This window comes from Mixophyes fleayi (assembly GCF_038048845.1).
Source record: "Mixophyes fleayi isolate aMixFle1 chromosome 6 unlocalized genomic scaffold, aMixFle1.hap1 SUPER_6_unloc_1, whole genome shotgun sequence".
NCBI lineage: Eukaryota > Metazoa > Chordata > Amphibia > Anura > Limnodynastidae > Mixophyes > Mixophyes fleayi.
Window position 1 is genome coordinate 193,029 of NW_027445892.1, and position 19,106 is coordinate 212,134.

The following is a 19,106-nucleotide window of genomic DNA, read 5'->3' on the forward strand; positions in this document are numbered from 1 at the left end:
CGCCTTATGAACTGTTTTAAGGACGCTATGTGGCTTGCCAGGAACCGCCTCATCTTGAAGCGGGAGAAGATGACCATCCAGGACTGTCGCAGGCTTATCCATAGCCTGTTAAGAGACTATAACACCCTTGACAGTCCTGAGGAAGATGAAGACGACGATTGATTGTAATTGATTGATTGTTGTCTCCTCTTCTCCTCCTCCCCATTGTGTCTATTTTCAATAAAAAACTTTGGTTTGTGCTCCCCTCCCTCTCCCCCTCCAACCCATTCCCCTTCACAGCATGAAGTATTATTGAATGTCATGTCTATTTATGCACCCTTCCCTTTGTGTCTGTCCTCAATAAAAAAACTTTTTGCTCGTGACTCCATCACCCTACCCCTCTCACCTACCTCCCCCTCACACCCAATGTTATTTTATTGCACTGTAATACACTGTAAAGTTTGAATGGTTAGTGCAGTACTTGATGTATATAGTGTAGGATGTCATGTCTTGTACTTTATGCCCTGTATTGCACTAAAACGTATGCATGATCATGTCTTACGGTGTACTGCGTACACTTGAATGAAATGTATGAACTGTGTTTTTTGTACTTTATACAAAATAAAGCTACTTTTTCAATCAAAAATCTGTTCTTATCAGTTTAATATCTGATACGCCCCCTATCTGGGGGCCATATATTAAATGGATTTTTAGAACAGGGAGATGGAAGAAGAGCTTGCTCTGTCCACTCCACGCATTGACCTGGTATTGCAGTACTTCCAGGACCGGTGCACTTCTCTTATCCAGTTATCAAAAAATAGAATCATGTCTCTTTTCAGCAACAAAAAAACATAAGAACAGATTTTTGTCTCCTGTGTCTTATTTCGTGTCAATTTATTGTGTCTTTTTGTTGTTTTGTTTCTTATCTCTTTTAGCAAACAAGCATTTGCAGATAAGAAGACCCTTTTCTTTGTCCAAAAGGATTACTGAATTGATCCAATTATTCCTTTAATGGAGCAACTTGTGATTTGCAAATTCAATTGGATCTCCGAATGAATGAAACTATTAATCTGACGTAGTGTGTCTCCCTCTTGTGGACCCAGTGACATAATAAAGGCAAGTGAGGATTATGACACACACCTTTTAGAACCCTGCTGCTGTTGCAGCATGCAGCTTCCTTTTCTATTTACTTGCCGGTGGCCCGAGAAACAATTGTGATGCACCTTGAAGTGCTGTTTCTGTGACATGCTGTGAATATTCCGAAAGAAGCTGGGCAGACAGTGTGATTAATTGCCTGGGGAGACGAGGACGGAACGGCAGGCCGACTAATCAGCGGGCGTCGTTGCACTTATGGTCAAGGGGAGGAGTTAATGCAAATTTTGCAGGCATCTCGTTTGAAAAGTCCTCGGCTCATGTGCGTGCCTTTGCAGACAGAGAGGTGTAAAGAGGGTCCCAGTGAAGGTGTCAGGCTTTTCAGGCTAGTCGGGCCTAGAATGTGCAGCAATGGAGTGTTGTGGGCCGCCGCTGAAGAAAGTATACGGCGTGTGGCGTGGCTGTCTCCTACAGTTGTCAGGCCTAGCCTGAGAAGCGGGCGCTTTCCTGGGTCCCTTTTCAGGTTATCGCTTCTCGGCCTTTTGGCTAAGATCAAGTGTAGTATCTGTTCTTATCAGTTTAATATCTGATACGCCCCCTATCTGGGGGCCATATATTAAATGGATTTTTAGAACAGGGAGATGGAAGAAGAGCTTGCTCTGTCCACTCCACGCATTGACCTGGTATTGCAGTACTTCCAGGACCGGTGCACTTCTCTTATCCAGTTATCAAAAAATAGAATCATGTCTCTTTTCAGCAACAAAAAAACATAAGAACAGATTTTTGTCTCCTGTGTCTTATTTCGTGTCAATTTATTGTGTCTTTTTGTTGTTTTGTTTCTTATCTCTTTTAGCAAACAAGCATTTGCAGATAAGAAGACCCTTTTCTTTGTCCAAAAGGATTACTGAATTGATCCAATTATTCCTTTAATGGAGCAACTTGTGATTTGCAAATTCAATTGGATCTCCGAATGAATGAAACTATTAATCTGACGTAGTGTGTCTCCCTCTTGTGGACCCAGTGACATAATAAAGGCAAGTGAGGATTATGACACACACCTTTTAGAACCCTGCTGCTGTTGCAGCATGCAGCTTCCTTTTCTATTTACTTGCCGGTGGCCCGAGAAACAATTGTGATGCACCTTGAAGTGCTGTTTCTGTGACATGCTGTGAATATTCCGAAAGAAGCTGGGCAGACAGTGTGATTAATTGCCTGGGGAGACGAGGACGGAACGGCAGGCCGACTAATCAGCGGGCGTCGTTGCACTTATGGTCAAGGGGAGGAGTTAATGCAAATTTTGCAGGCATCTCGTTTGAAAAGTCCTCGGCTCATGTGCGTGCCTTTGCAGACAGAGAGGTGTAAAGAGGGTCCCAGTGAAGGTGTCAGGCTTTTCAGGCTAGTCGGGCCTAGAATGTGCAGCAATGGAGTGTTGTGGGCCGCCGCTGAAGAAAGTATACGGCGTGTGGCGTGGCTGTCTCCTACAGTTGTCAGGCCTAGCCTGAGAAGCGGGCGCTTTCCTGGGTCCCTTTTCAGGTTATCGCTTCTCGGCCTTTTGGCTAAGATCAAGTGCAGTTGTGGCAGATCAGCACTTGCCTCTTTAACTAGAGGGCTGGAATGCAGCTTTGAAAGGCTGGGACAAAAGTGCATCCGGACTGGAAACCCGGGGGGCCATAAATCACGGGTCAAGAGACCTTAATATAGATACAACGTGATTCTGTTGGCACCCACGCACTTTTGACCTCTTTCTCCTAAGCAATGCTATATTCTTTGCCCGGACCTTTTTGGCTGGGCAAGAAAATTTTTATACCCGGCCCAGGGTGAAGCTCCGGCGGATCTCAGGGGCAAAATGGGTCCCCTAGTGTGGCAGGCCAAGGGGGCCCATACTAGCCCAGCCACCCGGCTGGGGCCGTACCCACTCGGCTTGAGTCCTGGGTGAAGCTCCGGCAGATCCCAGGGACTAATGGGGCCCTTCTAGCTTTGCGGCGACGAGGGTCCAACCCTGCCCAGCCACCCGGCTGGGGCCGTACCCACTCGGCTTGAGTCCTGGGTGAAGCTCCGGCAGATCCCAGGGACTAATGGGGCCCTCCTAGCTTCGCGGCGACGAGGGTCCAACCCCGCCCAGCCACCCGGCTGGGGCCGTACCCAATCGGCACACCGAGCACTGGGTGAAGCTTCGGCGGATCCCAGGGGCTAAGAGGCTCCCCTAGCTTTGCGGCGAAGGGAGTCAGACGACCCCGGCCCCTAAGTGACCTTTTTGGTTCTGGGGGTCGAGGACCAGGGTCCTTCCTCTCCGGAGGGAGGACCACGCACCGAAAACTCTTGTGCATGTTTTTTGGGTATTTACTCATTTTTTTCGTGCACAAGGGACGAGCTCAAGGCTTTAAATAAAAAAAAAAAAAAAAAAAAAAAAAAAAAAAAAAAAAAAAAAAAAAAAAAAAAAAAAAAAAAAAAAAAAAAAAATCTGTTCTTATCAGTTTAATATCTGATACGCCCCCTATCTGGGGGCCATATATTAAATGGATTTTTAGAACAGGGAGATGGAAGAAGAGCTTGCTCTGTCCACTCCACGCATTGACCTGGTATTGCAGTACTTCCAGGACCGGTGCACTTCTCTTATCCAGTTATCAAAAAATAGAATCATGTCTCTTTTCAGCAACAAAAAAACATAAGAACAGATTTTTGTCTCCTGTGTCTTATTTCGTGTCAATTTATTGTGTCTTTTTGTTGTTTTGTTTCTTATCTCTTTTAGCAAACAAGCATTTGCAGATAAGAAGACCCTTTTCTTTGTCCAAAAGGATTACTGAATTGATCCAATTATTCCTTTAATGGAGCAACTTGTGATTTGCAAATTCAATTGGATCTCCGAATGAATGAAACTATTAATCTGACGTAGTGTGTCTCCCTCTTGTGGACCCAGTGACATAATAAAGGCAAGTGAGGATTATGACACACACCTTTTAGAACCCTGCTGCTGTTGCAGCATGCAGCTTCCTTTTCTATTTACTTGCCGGTGGCCCGAGAAACAATTGTGATGCACCTTGAAGTGCTGTTTCTGTGACATGCTGTGAATATTCCGAAAGAAGCTGGGCAGACAGTGTGATTAATTGCCTGGGGAGACGAGGACGGAACGGCAGGCCGACTAATCAGCGGGCGTCGTTGCACTTATGGTCAAGGGGAGGAGTTAATGCAAATTTTGCAGGCATCTCGTTTGAAAAGTCCTCGGCTCATGTGCGTGCCTTTGCAGACAGAGAGGTGTAAAGAGGGTCCCAGTGAAGGTGTCAGGCTTTTCAGGCTAGTCGGGCCTAGAATGTGCAGCAATGGAGTGTTGTGGGCCGCCGCTGAAGAAAGTATACGGCGTGTGGCGTGGCTGTCTCCTACAGTTGTCAGGCCTAGCCTGAGAAGCGGGCGCTTTCCTGGGTCCCTTTTCAGGTTATCGCTTCTCGGCCTTTTGGCTAAGATCAAGTGTAGTATCTGTTCTTATCAGTTTAATATCTGATACGCCCCCTATCTGGGGGCCATATATTAAATGGATTTTTAGAACAGGGAGATGGAAGAAGAGCTTGCTCTGTCCACTCCACGCATTGACCTGGTATTGCAGTACTTCCAGGACCGGTGCACTTCTCTTATCCAGTTATCAAAAAATAGAATCATGTCTCTTTTCAGCAACAAAAAAACATAAGAACAGATTTTTGTCTCCTGTGTCTTATTTCGTGTCAATTTATTGTGTCTTTTTGTTGTTTTGTTTCTTATCTCTTTTAGCAAACAAGCATTTGCAGATAAGAAGACCCTTTTCTTTGTCCAAAAGGATTACTGAATTGATCCAATTATTCCTTTAATGGAGCAACTTGTGATTTGCAAATTCAATTGGATCTCCGAATGAATGAAACTATTAATCTGACGTAGTGTGTCTCCCTCTTGTGGACCCAGTGACATAATAAAGGCAAGTGAGGATTATGACACACACCTTTTAGAACCCTGCTGCTGTTGCAGCATGCAGCTTCCTTTTCTATTTACTTGCCGGTGGCCCGAGAAACAATTGTGATGCACCTTGAAGTGCTGTTTCTGTGACATGCTGTGAATATTCCGAAAGAAGCTGGGCAGACAGTGTGATTAATTGCCTGGGGAGACGAGGACGGAACGGCAGGCCGACTAATCAGCGGGCGTCGTTGCACTTATGGTCAAGGGGAGGAGTTAATGCAAATTTTGCAGGCATCTCGTTTGAAAAGTCCTCGGCTCATGTGCGTGCCTTTGCAGACAGAGAGGTGTAAAGAGGGTCCCAGTGAAGGTGTCAGGCTTTTCAGGCTAGTCGGGCCTAGAATGTGCAGCAATGGAGTGTTGTGGGCCGCCGCTGAAGAAAGTATACGGCGTGTGGCGTGGCTGTCTCCTACAGTTGTCAGGCCTAGCCTGAGAAGCGGGCGCTTTCCTGGGTCCCTTTTCAGGTTATCGCTTCTCGGCCTTTTGGCTAAGATCAAGTGTAGTATCTGTTCTTATCAGTTTAATATCTGATACGCCCCCTATCTGGGGGCCATATATTAAATGGATTTTTAGAACAGGGAGATGGAAGAAGAGCTTGCTCTGTCCACTCCACGCATTGACCTGGTATTGCAGTACTTCCAGGACCGGTGCACTTCTCTTATCCAGTTATCAAAAAATAGAATCATGTCTCTTTTCAGCAACAAAAAAACATAAGAACAGATTTTTGTCTCCTGTGTCTTATTTCGTGTCAATTTATTGTGTCTTTTTGTTGTTTTGTTTCTTATCTCTTTTAGCAAACAAGCATTTGCAGATAAGAAGACCCTTTTCTTTGTCCAAAAGGATTACTGAATTGATCCAATTATTCCTTTAATGGAGCAACTTGTGATTTGCAAATTCAATTGGATCTCCGAATGAATGAAACTATTAATCTGACGTAGTGTGTCTCCCTCTTGTGGACCCAGTGACATAATAAAGGCAAGTGAGGATTATGACACACACCTTTTAGAACCCTGCTGCTGTTGCAGCATGCAGCTTCCTTTTCTATTTACTTGCCGGTGGCCCGAGAAACAATTGTGATGCACCTTGAAGTGCTGTTTCTGTGACATGCTGTGAATATTCCGAAAGAAGCTGGGCAGACAGTGTGATTAATTGCCTGGGGAGACGAGGACGGAACGGCAGGCCGACTAATCAGCGGGCGTCGTTGCACTTATGGTCAAGGGGAGGAGTTAATGCAAATTTTGCAGGCATCTCGTTTGAAAAGTCCTCGGCTCATGTGCGTGCCTTTGCAGACAGAGAGGTGTAAAGAGGGTCCCAGTGAAGGTGTCAGGCTTTTCAGGCTAGTCGGGCCTAGAATGTGCAGCAATGGAGTGTTGTGGGCCGCCGCTGAAGAAAGTATACGGCGTGTGGCGTGGCTGTCTCCTACAGTTGTCAGGCCTAGCCTGAGAAGCGGGCGCTTTCCTGGGTCCCTTTTCAGGTTATCGCTTCTCGGCCTTTTGGCTAAGATCAAGTGTAGTATCTGTTCTTATCAGTTTAATATCTGATACGCCCCCTATCTGGGGGCCATATATTAAATGGATTTTTAGAACAGGGAGATGGAAGAAGAGCTTGCTCTGTCCACTCCACGCATTGACCTGGTATTGCAGTACTTCCAGGACCGGTGCACTTCTCTTATCCAGTTATCAAAAAATAGAATCATGTCTCTTTTCAGCAACAAAAAAACATAAGAACAGATTTTTGTCTCCTGTGTCTTATTTCGTGTCAATTTATTGTGTCTTTTTGTTGTTTTGTTTCTTATCTCTTTTAGCAAACAAGCATTTGCAGATAAGAAGACCCTTTTCTTTGTCCAAAAGGATTACTGAATTGATCCAATTATTCCTTTAATGGAGCAACTTGTGATTTGCAAATTCAATTGGATCTCCGAATGAATGAAACTATTAATCTGACGTAGTGTGTCTCCCTCTTGTGGACCCAGTGACATAATAAAGGCAAGTGAGGATTATGACACACACCTTTTAGAACCCTGCTGCTGTTGCAGCATGCAGCTTCCTTTTCTATTTACTTGCCGGTGGCCCGAGAAACAATTGTGATGCACCTTGAAGTGCTGTTTCTGTGACATGCTGTGAATATTCCGAAAGAAGCTGGGCAGACAGTGTGATTAATTGCCTGGGGAGACGAGGACGGAACGGCAGGCCGACTAATCAGCGGGCGTCGTTGCACTTATGGTCAAGGGGAGGAGTTAATGCAAATTTTGCAGGCATCTCGTTTGAAAAGTCCTCGGCTCATGTGCGTGCCTTTGCAGACAGAGAGGTGTAAAGAGGGTCCCAGTGAAGGTGTCAGGCTTTTCAGGCTAGTCGGGCCTAGAATGTGCAGCAATGGAGTGTTGTGGGCCGCCGCTGAAGAAAGTATACGGCGTGTGGCGTGGCTGTCTCCTACAGTTGTCAGGCCTAGCCTGAGAAGCGGGCGCTTTCCTGGGTCCCTTTTCAGGTTATCGCTTCTCGGCCTTTTGGCTAAGATCAAGTGCAGTTGTGGCAGATCAGCACTTGCCTCTTTAACTAGAGGGCTGGAATGCAGCTTTGAAAGGCTGGGACAAATGTGCATCCGGACTGGAAACCCGGGGGGCCATAAATCACGGGTCAGGAGACCTTAATATAGATACAACGTGATTCTGTTGGCACCCACGCACTTTTGACCTCTTTCTCCTAAGCAATGCTATATTCTTTGCCCGGACCTTTTTGGCTGGGCAAGAAAATTTTTATACCCAGCCCAGGGTGAAGCTCCGGCGGATCTCAGGGGCAAAATGGGTCCCCTAGTGTGGCAGGCCAAGGGGGCCCATACTAGCCCAGCCATCCGGCTGGGGCCGTACCCACTCGGCTTGAGTCCTGGGTGAAGCTCCGGCAGATCCCAGGGACTAATGGGGCCCTCCTAGCTTTGCGGCGACGAGGGTCCAACCCTGCCCAGCCACCCGGCTGGGGCCGTACCCACTCGGCTTGAGTCCTGGGTGAAGCTCCGGCAGATCCCAGGGACTAATGGGGCCCTCCTAGCTTTGCGGCGACGAGGGTCCAACCCCGCCCAGCCACCCGGCTGGGGCCGTACCCAATCGGCACACCGAGCACTGGGTGAAGCTTCGGCGGATCCCAGGGGCTAAGAGGCTCCCCTAGCTTTGCGGCGAAGGGAGTCAGACGACCCCGGCCCCTAAGTGACCTTTTTGGTTCTGGGGGTCGAGGACCAGGGTTCTTCCTCTCCGGAGGGAGGACCACGCACCGAAAACTCTTGTGCATGTTTTTTGGGTATTTACTCATTTTTTTCGTGCACAAGGGACGAGCTCAAGGCTTTAAATAAAAAAAAAAAAATCTGTTCTTATCATCAGTTTAATATCTGATACGCCCCCTATCTGGGGGCCATATATTAAATGGATTTTTAGAACAGGGAGATGGAAGAAGAGCTTGCTCTGTCCACTCCACGCATTGACCTGGTATTGCAGTACTTCCAGGACCGGTGCACTTCTCTTATCCAGTTATCAAAAAATAGAATCATGTCTCTTTTCAGCAACAAAAAAACATAAGAACAGATTTTTGTCTCCTGTGTCTTATTTCGTGTCAATTTATTGTGTCTTTTTGTTGTTTTGTTTCTTATCTCTTTTAGCAAACAAGCATTTGCAGATAAGAAGACCCTTTTCTTTGTCCAAAAGGATTACTGAATTGATCCAATTATTCCTTTAATGGAGCAACTTGTGATTTGCAAATTCAATTGGATCTCCGAATGAATGAAACTATTAATCTGACGTAGTGTGTCTCCCTCTTGTGGACCCAGTGACATAATAAAGGCAAGTGAGGATTATGACACACACCTTTTAGAACCTGCTGCTGTTGCAGCATGCAGCTTCCTTTTCTATTACTTGCCGGTGGCCCCGAGAAACAATTGTGATGCACCTTGAAGTGCTGTTTCTGTGACATGCTGTGAATATTCCGAAAGAAGCTGGGCAGACAGTGTGATTAATTGCCTGGGGAGACGAGGACGGAACGGCAGGCCGACTAATCAGCGGGCGTCGTTGCACTTATGGTCAAGGGGAGGAGTTAATGCAAATTTTGCAGGCATCTCGTTTGAAAAGTCCTCGGCTCATGTGCGTGCCTTTGCAGACAGAGAGGTGTAAAGAGGGTCCCAGTGAAGGTGTCAGGCTTTTCAGGCTAGTCGGGCCTAGAATGTGCAGCAATGGAGTGTTGTGGGCCGCCGCTGAAGAAAGTATACGGCGTGTGGCGTGGCTGTCTCCTACAGTTGTCAGGCCTTAGCCTGAGAAGCGGGGCGCTTTCCTGGGGTCCCTTTTCAGGTTATCGCTTCTCGGCCTTTTGGCTAAGATCAAGTGTAGTATCTGTTCTTATCAGTTTAATATCTGATACGCCCCCCTATCTGGGGGCCATATATTAAATGGATTTTTAGAACAGGGAGATGGAAGAAGGAGCTTGCTCTGTCCACTCCACGCATTGACCTGGTATTGCAGTACTTCCAGGACCGGTGCACTTCTCTTATCCAGTTATCAAAAAATAGAATCATGTCTCTTTTCAGCAACAAAAAAACATAAGAACAGATTTTTGTCTCCTGTGTCTTATTTCGTGTCAATTTATTGTGTCTTTTTGTTGTTTTGTTTCTTATCTCTTTTAGCAAACAAGCATTTGCAGATAAGAAGACCCTTTTCTTTGTCCAAAAGGATTACTGAATTGATCCAATTATTCCTTTAATGGAGCAACTTGTGATTTGCAAATTCAATTGGATCTCCGAATGAATGAAACTATTAATCTGACGTAGTGTGTCTCCCTCTTGTGGACCCAGTGACATAATAAAGGCAAGTGAGGATTATGACACACACCTTTTAGAACCCTGCTGCTGTTGCAGCATGCAGCTTCCTTTTCTATTTACTTGCCGGTGGCCCGAGAAACAATTGTGATGCACCTTGAAGTGCTGTTTCTGTGACATGCTGTGAATATTCCGAAAGAAGCTGGGCAGACAGTGTGATTAATTGCCTGGGGAGACGAGGACGGAACGGCAGGCCGACTAATCAGCGGGCGTCGTTGCACTTATGGTCAAGGGGAGGAGTTAATGCAAATTTTGCAGGCATCTCGTTTGAAAAGTCCTCGGCTCATGTGCGTGCCTTTGCAGACAGAGAGGTGTAAAGAGGGTCCCAGTGAAGGTGTCAGGCTTTTCAGGCTAGTCGGGCCTAGAATGTGCAGCAATGGAGTGTTGTGGGCCGCCGCTGAAGAAAGTATACGGCGTGTGGCGTGGCTGTCTCCTACAGTTGTCAGGCCTAGCCTGAGAAGCGGGCGCTTTCCTGGGTCCCTTTTCAGGTTATCGCTTCTCGGCCTTTTGGCTAAGATCAAGTGCAGTTGTGGCAGATCAGCACTTGCCTCTTTAACTAGAGGGCTGGAATGCAGCTTTGAAAGGCTGGGACAAATGTGCATCCGGACTGGAAACCCGGGGGGCCATAAATCACGGGTCAGGAGACCTTAATATAGATACAACGTGATTCTGTTGGCACCCACGCACTTCTGACCTCTTTCTCCTAAGCAATGCTATATTCTTTGCCCGGACCTTTTTGGCTGGGCAAGAAAATTTTTATACCTGGCCCAGGGTGAAGCTCCGGCGGATCTCAGGGGCAAAATGGGTCCCCTAGTGTGGCAGGCCAAGGGGGCCCATACTAGCCCAGCCACCCGGCTGGGGCCGTACCCACTCGGCTTGAGTCCTGGGTGAAGCTCCGGCAGATCCCAGGGACTAATGGGGCCCTCCTAGCTTCGCGGCGACGAGGGTCCAACCCCGCCCAGCCACCCGGCTGGGGCCGTACCCAATCGGCACACCGAGCACTGGGTGAAGCTTCGGCGGATCCCAGGGGCTAAGAGGCTCCCCTAGCTTTGCGGCGAAGGGAGTCAGACGACCCCGGCCCCTAAGTGACCTTTTTGGTTCTGGGGGTCGAGGACCAGGGTCCTTCCTCTCCGGAGGGAGGACCACGCACCGAAAACTCTTGTGCATGTTTTTTGGGTATTTACTCATTTTTTTTCGTGCACAAGGGACGAGCTCAAGGCTTTAAATAAAAAAAAAATCTGTTCTTATCAGTTTAATATCTGATACGCCCCCTATCTGGGGGCCATATATTAAATGGATTTTTAGAACAGGGAGATGGAAGAAGAGCTTGCTCTGTCCACTCCACGCATTGACCTGGTATTGCAGTACTTCCAGGACCGGTGCACTTCTCTTATCCAGTTATCAAAAAATAGAATCATGTCTCTTTTCAGCAACAAAAAAACATAAGAACAGATTTTTGTCTCCTGTGTCTTATTTCGTGTCAATTTATTGTGTCTTTTTGTTGTTTTGTTTCTTATCTCTTTTAGCAAACAAGCATTTGCAGATAAGAAGACCCTTTTCTTTGTCCAAAAGGATTACTGAATTGATCCAATTATTCCTTTAATGGAGCAACTTGTGATTTGCAAATTCAATTGGATCTCCGAATGAATGAAACTATTAATCTGACGTAGTGTGTCTCCCTCTTGTGGACCCAGTGACATAATAAAGGCAAGTGAGGATTATGACACACACCTTTTAGAACCCTGCTGCTGTTGCAGCATGCAGCTTCCTTTTCTATTTACTTGCCGGTGGCCCGAGAAACAATTGTGATGCACCTTGAAGTGCTGTTTCTGTGACATGCTGTGAATATTCCGAAAGAAGCTGGGCAGACAGTGTGATTAATTGCCTGGGGAGACGAGGACGGAACGGCAGGCCGACTAATCAGCGGGCGTCGTTGCACTTATGGTCAAGGGGAGGAGTTAATGCAAATTTTGCAGGCATCTCGTTTGAAAAGTCCTCGGCTCATGTGCGTGCCTTTGCAGACAGAGAGGTGTAAAGAGGGTCCCAGTGAAGGTGTCAGGCTTTTCAGGCTAGTCGGGCCTAGAATGTGCAGCAATGGAGTGTTGTGGGCCGCCGCTGAAGAAAGTATACGGCGTGTGGCGTGGCTGTCTCCTACAGTTGTCAGGCCTAGCCTGAGAAGCGGGCGCTTTCCTGGGTCCCTTTTCAGGTTATCGCTTCTCGGCCTTTTGCAAGTGTAGTATCTGTTCTTATCAGCTTACCAACTACCCGGTGGAGGTTATGCTGAGTGTGGCTCATCCGATAGCGCACTCTAACATTGGTGAGGGGCTGATGTAGACTCTGCTGCATGGTGCACTTGTCTCTCTCCTGCCCAAAACCCAGAGGACATACCTGAGTGTGGCTCATCCGATAGCACACTCTAACCCTGGTGAGGAACTGTTTGAGACTTGTGTTACCCGATCAAAGCCGGCCAGGAGCAAGAAGACCGACCCCGGGGAAGAAGCGCTGCCGACCCCCCCTGCCTGCCGGGAAGAAGACGCCGGGAGCACCTCCGGCTGAAGAAGCCCTCCTCTCCTCGGGCCCTGCTCCACTGGAAGAAGCGCCTCCTCTTCAGCGGAAGCCCCTGCTCCTCTCTACCCAGCGGGAGGACATCTGCACTGCTCCCTCCACCCCGGACGACCAGCCTCTCTACCCCAGGAAGAGCCAGGACGATGGCCTCAGCTACCCCAGCTCCTGCCTCCACCCCTGCTCCTGCCCCTGGGAAGAAGGGAGGAAAGAACACCGCCCCGAAGCCTCTCCCCGTGGCCGGAACCTCTGCCTCCACCGCCCCTGCTGCTGCCGGACAAGGCCAGCCCAACCAGGACACCCCCCAGAAGACCCCCACCCTGGAACCCTGGATGAGGCAGACCGTGGTCCTGAAGCTGAAGGAAGTGGAAGGAAGGGTCCCAGACATGACGGCCGAGACCTTCGGCAAGAAGATGATCCTGGACCAGGGCTTCTCCAAGGCTGAAACCCTCAGCGTGCAGAACTACCTGAAAGGGATCTGGTACATCACCTTCGCCTCCATTGCCATCTGCAAGAGGTACTGGGAGGCAGTGAAGACTGCGAGACCGGAGTCTCCCTTCTCCCGCTTCGTGGGGAACTGCCCCATCCAGAGAGAGGAGAGAAGAGTCACGGTCTCCATGAGAAATCCTCACACCCCTGGTAAGGACATCGCTACCTTCCTGAGCCGCTTCTGCTCCGTGGTCAAGGACCCCTCCAAGATCCTGGACGTCAACGGCTTCTGGACAGGCAAGTGGTCCATTATCATCAGACTGAGGAAAGACAGCACGGCAACTGACGGACTCCAACACCTGCCATCAAGCTTTGCCCTGGGCGGCTCTGCCGGCCTCCTCCACTATGCCGATCAGCCGAGGAACTGCAGAAAATGCGGGGAAGCTGACCACATGGCGAGAAGCTGCAAGGTCTCAGCCTGCAGGAACTGCAAGGTGGCGGGGCACGAGTCCAAGGATTGCCCAAGAAAATTGTCCTGCAACCTCTGCGGCCTGGCCAGCCACATCTACAGGGACTGCCCCCAGAGGGCCAGATCCTACGCTGCAGCTGCCGGGATTGGACTGCCGGAAAGCGGACCTGCCCCTGCCCTGCAGCCCAAGCCAGCCCAGAGGAAGCAACAGAAGCCCACACCGCAGCCAAGAGCTGGTAAGATATCTCCCACCCCTGTTGTGACAGCACCCCCCTCCCTCCCCGCTGTCACAACACCCCCCCCCCCCTGCAGTAGCACTAACCCCCTCCACCGCTACTGCAGCTCCCCCCCTTTCCCTGGAGGATTTCCCCCCCCTCCTCCCTCTTGTGTCTGCAGGTGATGAGAACAAACAAAGAAGGAAGCGGAAAGAGCTGGACAGCCCAGCTGGCGACTCTGACCCTTCCAAGAAAAAGGCAATCGAGCTGGAAGAGGACCCTCTCCCGTCAGAGGGGGCCCTGGTAGAGATGGTGGATGAGCTGCTGGATTCTGAGCAGGAGGAGGAAGAATTCCTACAACTGCCCCAAATCTGCCTATTCGACCAGCTAGAGGAGAAAGGCCTGCTCCCACCCGAAGGGGACACGGGCAGACCGGACCAAGTCCCACCGGACAAGGAGGGTAACTGATGTATTGATTGTGCTAACTCTCTTTTTTCTCCCAACTAATGGCTAACTTTTCTCTGTTTACCATTAATGTGAGGAGTGTGAAGGATAAGATTAGACGTCAGTCTGTGTTTACCTTTCTTGACAGTCAGAAATGTGATGTTTACATGTTGCAGGAATGTTCTCTCCCTTTCTCTAGTTCCTACAGGCATCTGGGGAGGCAGTGGTCTCACGGGCCCTCCTATTGGTCTGGGGGGAGTGACTGTAAGTCTGCAGGGGTCGCCATTCTTATCAGGGGAAGCCTCTTCACATTAGATTCCGTTCAGGAGTTTGTCTGCGGCAGATTGCTTATCGTAGATGGCTCCTGGGCGGGTGAGCCTATCAGGCTTATCTGTGTGTATGCATCCCCGGGTAAGAATGAGCGTTTGGAGCTTTTCCAGACCCTGCGGGCCCAGCTCGCAACCACCAGGGCGGTAGTGATGGCTGGGGACTTTAACTGTCCTATAGAGGAAGATGGTAGGAGTTCTTGTACTAATGCTAAACTTGATGTTTCTTCCAGGTTGTTGCAGGAGATGGTAGCCGAAGCATCCTTGCGGGATGCAGTGGGATCTATGGGGGCCGGCTCTGTGAATTATACTTGGAGCCGCCCCGATGGCTCAGTGCGTTCCCGGATTGACTTTGTGTTTACATCGAGAGCGGTAAGACAAAACAGGCATGTCATGGTTCCCTGCTTTTTCTCTGATCATAGGGCCATTCTCTTTGAAGGTGTTCTGGGTCACGGGTTCCCTCCCGGCCCTGGCTCTTGGAAGCTGAACTGCGCTCTGCTGGGAAAGGAAGAGGTGATGGTTGAGCTGAGGGATGCCTATGTAATGTGGAAAAATGACAAAATGTATTTTGACTGTATGTCTAACTGGTGGGAGTATGTCAAGGGCAAGTTTCGCAGTTTCTTTCAGGCTAAAGGCCGCCAACAGGCGTGTGAGAGGAAGAGGAACTTCAGGAGACTTCAGCGTCAGCTGCAGTCCCTGCTGGATCTCCAACTCTGCGGCTGGGATGTGAAGGATGATCTGGCTGAGGCCAAAGGGGGCCTGAAAAGGCACTTCGAGGAAGAGGCCAATCGCATCATCTTCCGTTCCAAGGTGGAGAATCTGGAGAAGGGTGAGAAATGTAATTCTTTCTTTTTCAGAAAACTCCACTCCGGCCACACGCCCCTGACTGAGCTGCGGGACGAGTCTGGCACCCCCAGGAGGGGGAAGGAGGGCGTCATGGGAGTCGTCTCAGACTACTACGGCAAACTCTACTCCCCTAAGACTACAGACGACGACGCAGCTGAATCTTTCCTGTCAGGTATCACTAACCCTATTGATCCTACAGGTAGGGCAGCTATGGATGCCCCCCTCACCTTGGGGGAGCTGCACTCTGCCGCTAAATCCTTTAGGCCGGGCAGGACCCCGGGCAGTGATGGCCTCCCAGCCGAGCTCTATGTAGCGCTGTGGGACCTCATTGGCCCGGACCTGTTAGAGCTGTATGAGGAGATGGTGGTGGAGGGCAGGATGCCTCCTACTCTGAGAGAGGGCTTGATCACGATTTTGTACAAGCGCAAGGGAGAGAGATGTGACCTCAAAAATTGGAGGCCCATCTCCCTCCTGAACGTGGACTACAAGATTTTGGCCAAGGTACTAGCCAACAGGCTAAAGGTTGTCATTGGGCGAATTGTTCATCCTGATCAGACTTGTGGCATTCCTGGTAGAAGGATTGCAGACAGCCTTGCGCTGCTGAGGGACACGGTTCATTATATCAAAGACCGCCATGCACATGTGGCCCTGGTCAGTCTTGATCAGGAGAAGGCCTTTGATCGTGTCTCTCATGGTTTTATGCGTAAGGTTCTGTGCAGGTTTGGATTGGGTGATATGTTTTGTTCTTATGTTAACCTGATGTACCTTGATATTTACAGCTCTGTGTTGGTGAACGGCTGGAAGACTGACCCCTTCTCTGTACTGTCTGGGGTCAGACAAGGCTGCCCTCTTTCACCTCTCCTTTTTGTCTGTTGTATAGAGCTCTTTGCGATGTCCATCAGGCGAAACCCAGAGATCAGAGGGATCACCGCACCGGGTCCAGACCGACTAGAGGCCAAGTGTTCGCTCTACATGGACGACGTCACTGTCTTCTGCGCTGATCAGCGTTCGGTGGCAGCACTCGTCCAGACCTGCAACAACTTCGGCCAAGCTTCAGGGGCAAAAGTCAACTGCGGGAAGTCAGAGGCAATGCTGTTTGGTCAGTGGCACCTGTCATCCCCCGCTGCATTCCCCTTCACAATCAAGCCGGACTTCATCAAAATTCTTGGAGTTTGGTTCGGTGGAGAGGAGGCGGCCCTGAAGTGCTGGGAAGAGAGACTGGCAACAGTCCGGCAAAAGATTGGACTGTGGAGCCTCAGACTTCTTACCATCGAAGGGAAAGCACTGGTACTGCGCAACGAGATTCTTCCCGTTCTTCAGTACACGGCCCAAGCTTGGCCACCTCTTGCTGCCGTCTGTAAGACCATCACGAGGACAGTCTTTCACTTCATCTGGGGCTCCAAAATGGACAGAGTGAAGCGGTCTGTTATGTACAAGGAGCCCCACAAAGGTGGGAAAGGGATCCCTGATATCCCCACCATGCTGCGGGCCTTCTTTGTTTGCAACTGTATCCGCAGGACACTCCTTGAAAAGAACGTTTGCTCTGCTGGGAAGTCCATGTCACGCTTTTTCCTTCTTCCTCTTTGGAGGAAACTTGGTTGGGACAAGTGGGACAGCTCCTTCCCTTACAACTGGACTACACCTTGGTTTTACCTGGATGTTGGTCAATTTGTGAGGGAGCACCATCTGGAGGGACTTAAACCAGACTTGTGGAAACCTAAAACTATCCACAAGCTCATCAGAGCTAAGGACATTATGGAGTCTATTCCAGGGCTCCCTGTGGCCACGGCCAAACATGTTTGGGAGAATGTGGCCTCTAAGAGACTGACTAATGGACATAAAGACATTGCATGGATGGCCATTCAGGGGGGTTTGCCTCTCAGGACATTTATGCACTCCCGAAACCTGTGCAGATATGTTCACTGCCCCTTTTGTATTACCAAGAGGGAGACTGCTCAACATATCTTTTGGGACTGTCCCACTGCACAGGCATTGTTGGATGCCCTGGAACATGAACTTAAGGACAGTGTGCCCAGGACTTGCCTCTCATACCATTCGGTATTTTATGGATTATTTCCTGGGACTCACACCGTTGAGGCAATCCAGGAGGCCTGGCGCCTTATGAACTGTTTTAAGGACGCTATGTGGCTTGCCAGGAACCGCCTCATCTTGAAGCGGGAGAAGATGACCATCCAGGACTGTCGCAGGCTTATCCATAGCCTGTTAAGAGACTATAACACCCTTGACAGTCCTGAGGAAGATGAAGACGACGATTGATTGTAATTGATTGATTGTTGTCTCCTCTTCTCCTCCTCCCCATTGTGTCTATTTTCAATAAAAAACTTTGGTTTGTGCTCCCCTCCCTTTCCCCCTCCAACCCATTCCCCTTCACAGCATGAAGTATTATTGAATGTCATGTCTATTTATGCACCCTTCCCTTTGTGTCTGTCCTCAATAAAAACTTTTTGCTCGTGACTCCACCACCCTACCCCTCTTACCTACCTCCCCCTCACATCCAATGTTATTTTATTGCACTGTAATACACTGTAAAGTTTGAATGGTTAGTGCAGTACTTGATGTATATAGTGTAGGATGTCATGTCTTGTACTTTGTGCCCTGTATTGTACTAAAACGTATGCATGATCATGTCTTACGGTGTACTGCGTACACTTGAATGAAATGTATGAACTGTGTTTTTTGTACTTTATACAAAATAAAGCTACTTTTTCAATCAAAAAAATCTGTTCTTATCAGTTTAATATCTGATACGCCCCCTATCTGGGGGCCATATATTAAATGGATTTTTAGAACAGGGAGATGGAAGAAGAGCTTGCTCTGTCCACTCCACGCATTGACCTGGTATTGCAGTACTTCCAGGACCGGTGCACTTCTCTTATCCAGTTATCAAAAAATAGAATCATGTCTCTTTTCAGCAACAAAAAAACATAAGAACAGATTTTTGTCTCCTGTGTCTTATTTCGTGTCAATTTATTGTGTCTTTTTGTTGTTTTGTTTCTTATCTCTTTTAGCAAACAAGCATTTGCAGATAAGAAGACCCTTTTCTTTGTCCAAAAGGATTACTGAATTGATCCAATTATTCCTTTAATGGAGCAACTTGTGATTTGCAAATTCAATTGGATCTCCGAATGAATGAAACTATTAATCTGACGTAGTGTGTCTCCCTCTTGTGGACCCAGTGACATAATAAAGGCAAGTGAGGATTATGACACACACCTTTTAGAACCCTGCTGCTGTTGCAGCATGCAGCTTCCTTTTCTATTTACTTGCCGGTGGCCCGAGAAACAATTGTGATGCACCTTGAAGTGCTGTTTCTGTGACATGCTGTGAATATTCCGAAAGAAGCTGGGCAGACAGTGTGATTAATTGCCTGGGGAGACGAGGACGGAACGGCAGGCCGACTAATCAGCGGGCGTCGTTGCACTTATGGTCAAGGGGAGGAGTTAATGCAAATTTTGCAGGCATCTCGTTTGAAAAGTCCTCGGCTCATGTGCGTGCCTTTGCAGACAGAGAGGTGTAAAGAGGGTCCCAGTGAAGGTGTCAGGCTTTTCAGGCTAGTCGGGCCTAGAATGTGCAGCAATGGAGTGTTGTGGGCCGCCGCTGAAGAAAGTATACGGCGTGTGGCGTGGCTGTCTCCTACAGTTGTCAGGCCTAGCCTGAGAAGCGGGCGCTTTCCTGGGTCCCTTTTCAGGTTATCGCTTCTCGGCCTTTTGGCTAAGATCAAGTGTAGTATCTGTTCTTATCAGTTTAATATCTGATACGCCCCCTATCTGGGGGCCATATATTAAATGGATTTTTAGAACAGGGAGATGGAAGAAGAGCTTGCTCTGTCCACTCCACGCATTGACCTGGTATTGCAGTACTTCCAGGACCGGTGCACTTCTCTTATCCAGTTATCAAAAA

The 19,106-nt window shown here is 48.8% G+C and overlaps 6 non-coding genes and 5 pseudogenes across 6 annotated transcripts; all 11 read left to right on the top strand.

Moving 5' to 3' along the window:
* Window positions 1-606: 606 nt before the first annotated feature.
* Window positions 607-778, top strand: LOC142111946 (U2 spliceosomal RNA; annotated as a pseudogene).
* Window positions 779-1,597: 819 nt separating this feature from the next.
* On the top strand, window positions 1,598-1,788 carry LOC142112047 (U2 spliceosomal RNA). Its single transcript, XR_012681132.1, has one exon. It is a non-coding gene; the product is annotated as a U2 spliceosomal RNA (small nuclear RNA).
* Window positions 1,789-3,513: 1,725 nt separating this feature from the next.
* Window positions 3,514-3,684, top strand: LOC142111978 (U2 spliceosomal RNA; annotated as a pseudogene).
* An 819-nt stretch (window positions 3,685-4,503) lies between these two features.
* Window positions 4,504-4,694, top strand: LOC142112048 (U2 spliceosomal RNA). Its single transcript, XR_012681133.1, has one exon. It is a non-coding gene; the product is annotated as a U2 spliceosomal RNA (small nuclear RNA).
* Window positions 4,695-5,513: 819 nt separating this feature from the next.
* Window positions 5,514-5,704, top strand: LOC142112049 (U2 spliceosomal RNA). Its single transcript, XR_012681134.1, has one exon. It is a non-coding gene; the product is annotated as a U2 spliceosomal RNA (small nuclear RNA).
* Window positions 5,705-6,523: 819 nt separating this feature from the next.
* Window positions 6,524-6,714, top strand: LOC142112050 (U2 spliceosomal RNA). Its single transcript, XR_012681135.1, has one exon. It is a non-coding gene; the product is annotated as a U2 spliceosomal RNA (small nuclear RNA).
* A 1,629-nt stretch (window positions 6,715-8,343) lies between these two features.
* Window positions 8,344-8,552, top strand: LOC142111979 (U2 spliceosomal RNA; annotated as a pseudogene).
* An 821-nt stretch (window positions 8,553-9,373) lies between these two features.
* On the top strand, window positions 9,374-9,566 carry LOC142111923 (U2 spliceosomal RNA). The gene has a single exon (XR_012681079.1). It is a non-coding gene; the product is annotated as a U2 spliceosomal RNA (small nuclear RNA).
* Window positions 9,567-11,080: 1,514 nt separating this feature from the next.
* Window positions 11,081-11,284, top strand: LOC142111957 (U2 spliceosomal RNA; annotated as a pseudogene).
* A 6,620-nt stretch (window positions 11,285-17,904) lies between these two features.
* Window positions 17,905-18,078, top strand: LOC142111940 (U2 spliceosomal RNA; annotated as a pseudogene).
* Window positions 18,079-18,897: 819 nt separating this feature from the next.
* LOC142111848 (U2 spliceosomal RNA) lies at window positions 18,898-19,088 on the top strand. The gene has a single exon (XR_012681005.1). It is a non-coding gene; the product is annotated as a U2 spliceosomal RNA (small nuclear RNA).
* Window positions 19,089-19,106: the final 18 nt, after the last annotated feature.